The 3,707-nt window shown below is 37.3% G+C and overlaps 1 long non-coding RNA gene across 1 annotated transcript; it reads left to right on the top strand.

Moving 5' to 3' along the window:
• The first annotated feature begins 319 nt into the window (after window positions 1-319).
• LOC140199738 (uncharacterized) lies at window positions 320-3,198 on the top strand. The gene is made up of 3 exons (XR_011886482.1): window positions 320-394; window positions 1,736-1,853; window positions 2,952-3,198. It is a non-coding gene; the product is annotated as an uncharacterized lncRNA (long non-coding RNA).
• The last annotated feature ends 509 nt before the right edge of the window (window positions 3,199-3,707 follow it).

Below are 3,707 nucleotides of genomic sequence, written 5' to 3'. Positions count from 1 at the left end.
GTGCATGGTATACACTTCCAGGGCTGGTGGTAGAGGCAGATGCATGAGGGATACTTAAGAGATTTAGACAGGCACATGGATGAAAGAAAAATGGGGGAGGGCTATGTGGGAGGGAGATGTTAGATTGATCTTTGGCATAACCTCATGGGCTGAAGGGCCTGTCCATGTTCTATGAAATAAATTAAATGAAATATATTTTTTAAAACTCTTTTAGATGTGTCCATATATGATAACAGTTAAATTCCACTGGATATCAACTTGAAGGTTTCGTTGGAGTTGAATTGGCTGGAGGAGAATCCCTGCCAAGAACCCATGGAATTAATGAAGAGACTGGTCATTGGTATGGAGGCATGCAGACACCTTCCACTTTCCAGATGTCTGGAAATTTGGCTGGGTCAGTGTCTGTACTGTATAACTCTCTGACTCTATCTGCCCTGAGCCAATGCTGCCAATATTTTATCCTCTGAACAAGAGGCCTTATGGAGAATACTGTTTCCACGTTTTTGCGAAAACTCCAAAGCAGAGCGGATAATACCTTGCCTGGATACCAGCTTTGATGTATACCCTACCGTTTAGAGGAAGGTACTTGTTAGGATAGGTGATTCTATTAACTTCTTCTGCACCCTTACCATGAAAACCCAGAGCCTGGACCTGACACATTGCCGATTGATTTGTAGAGGCAAAACAGAAGTTTCATCACTTGCAACAAATCAGATAGAAAATCAACGGATAAAGCATCAATCCAACATAATTTTAAGCTCTCCCATCCTCCATTGGTTTAGCCAATCTGTTAGAGAATTTCTTATTGGTTAATCCAGAACGTGGGGCTTACATTGTGACATCGGCAATATGTGTTGCTTTGTAGGTGATAAGTGTTTTTAGTTTTGTTATAATGTTACAGTATAATCAATCTTGTCACAGCATGACACCTGTGAGGCTGAAGTCCAGTTCTAATTTACCACTTTTCCGCAATTCTCTCTTTTCCAATATCTATAAAAAGAGTTTAAACTTTTTTTTTAAAATCCAGAAATCACTTATTTTGTAATAATGTGATATTTCCCTTCTGAAACATATTTTGTTAATCTTTTCCATGTATGTGGTCAGGTGGCTATAACAAACGTGACTGGAGATGGTACACCCTGTTGTAAGAAAGTTATTCTACTGACAATAGGAACTAATTTAACATATAGGATGATTCAAGAACCTGATTCCGATGAATCTGACAAGTTGCTTATGTGATTCCCTTTGGGTTCTTTTTGGTCTCAGCTGCCAAGGCCCCGGGTTTTGGAATAACAACAGAAAACACTGGAAAAACTCATCATCAGGTCAGGCAACATTTGTGGATAGAGAAACAGGGTTCACATTTTAGGTCCAGGGGCCCTTAAAGAGCTGAGAAAGAGAAAAAAAAGTTAGTTTTCAGTAGCAGGGGTGCAGCAGTAATGTATGGAACAAAAGAATATCTCAGAGGGTGAGACCAAATGGTGTAATTTGATACCTAGAAGCACATTATGCTTCTCTGTTGGTATTAGCAGGGTACTGTGACAAGTCCAGCAAACCAGGCTGCAGAGAGAATATCTGATCTAAAATCACAGGTGGAAATGGCAATTCTGACACAGGCAAAAATAAGAGCAGTTTACCTAAATTTGGCAAATTGTAAAGGTTTTAGAATTTTAGAGTTCTTCCTGACATTCTCTGGTGGAATGGTAGCTTAATGGCTATCTCAATGCTATTACAGAGCCAGTGACCCGGGTTCAATTCTGCCCCCTGCTGTATGGAGTTTGCACATTCTCCCTCTGACTGCATGGGCTTCCTCCAGGTGCTCTGGTTTCCTTCCACGTTCCAAAGACATACAGGTTAGTAGGTTAATTGCTCCCTTTGGTGGAGGCACAGGCCCATTGAGCCAGAAGGGCATATTACCATGCTGTATCTGTACATAAATTAAATAAACTCTCCCCTTTCCCTCTTCCTCCCTCTTGGCAATACTTTCAGTTTTATCCAAGCTTTTAATCATATACCTAAATATCTTGTCATTTGCTTCACATTAAGTTTTATTTGCAATATTTCTATGAGGTACCTTAGGCATTTTCCAACATTAAAAATCCTATATAAATGATGCTATTATTGTTGCTAAGATGATTCATAAGAATCATTAAACTTCCCGTCGATCTCTCTGCAATGGAATTTAGTATGCAGGAACACAGCTTACTCAAGATGAGACCACAAAAGAATGGGAGGGAAAGTATCTCTTGAATTCTGTATAAATAAAATTTTAATCTCCATGGGGGCTAATAAATTTAGAAATAGCATTATGACTCCTATCTATCATGAGCTCTCAAAGACGGTTGTTATCCATCATGGCAGCCTTTGAGTCATGTGCTCATACATTTCTGTGAGAGAGACTTGGAAAATGAGATAAACATCATACAATCAGAAGAGTATAATAAATTGCATTTGGAATATAACAAAATAGCAAAGATATTGATCTTTAAAAGCAAGAAAATGCAATCCTAATCTCAGTTAAATCCAGGAAACAGATTAATGCAGCTTACTTTTGATAATATTGATCGAGAGGAAACTTAATATCTTTCTTCCCTTATTACAACATAGGCCGTTACAAAGAAATTGCTATCTATGAGAGTGGAAAATCAATACAAAGTTTACCAGACACCGTAAACAATTTCCAGAATCTAAACAGCACAAGGAATTCGAAGCTAAGAAAGAAACTTTTCCATGGGGAATTCTCCCAAAGAAATGTTTTTATTTCGTGATTTTTTTATATGCCTCGGTATTAGAATAATGATGGGTAAACAATTGAGAAGAGAAGCAGAAAATCCATAGATCGGATGGGTAAAAATTTCCAAAATCTATAATCTTTTGTGGTAATGTCGCTAGCGGCTGATAGTGGGTTTTTCTTCTCTTTGATATACTGATGCCATACCATATTTTAACAGGAGAAGCTGAATGATATTAACAGGAAGAATCCAAAGAGAAATGATGTAACACACACAAAATGCTGGAGGAACTCAACAAGTCAGGCAGCATCTATGGAAAGGAATAAACAGCCGATATTTTGGCTTGAGATACTTCTTCAGAAGAAAGACTTCTGATTTTTCCCTATACTTAGCTCTAATGCATGACTGACTTAACACTGCCTAGTGCACTTCGTCAGGTGATTGTTATATATTGCTCTCTGTACAACCGTAGCAGTAATTAGAGTGGTTATTAGCACATTTTCTTTGGAGCTACTTTAAACTGGAATTGAATTATACTAATAAAATAATGGTTTGTTCCCCTTTATCATTTTCATTCTACTTTTTTCCATAATTTAAGAGCAGCGTCTTTCAGCATTAATAAGAGCATTACATCTACAGATAACCACTGCTTCCAAAGGGAAAAAAAAACTTGCATTAATATAGCATATTTCAAAATCTTCTCAGAAAATGTCAAACATGGACGGTTTTGATGCATGGACTTATTGAACACAGCTAGTTCTGAATTTGACAGAAATGTTAATAATCAGATAATTTATTTTATTAAAAATGTTGCAAGAGAAATTAATATAATTAATATTAGCCATTAAGGATAATTCACTCCCATTCTTCTTTGAACTATTGCCTTGGAGAATTTTGAGTGCATTTTACAGAATAGGTAGGGCACTAGCTTAACACCTTGTCTAAAAGTCATCACCTCTGTCAGGACAGCTCTTT

Source organism: Mobula birostris, chromosome 6 (genome assembly GCF_030028105.1).
Source record: "Mobula birostris isolate sMobBir1 chromosome 6, sMobBir1.hap1, whole genome shotgun sequence".
Lineage (NCBI taxonomy): Eukaryota > Metazoa > Chordata > Chondrichthyes > Myliobatiformes > Myliobatidae > Mobula > Mobula birostris.
The sequence above is the reverse complement of the archived record's forward strand: the minus strand, read 5'-3'. Positions and strand labels throughout refer to the sequence as shown.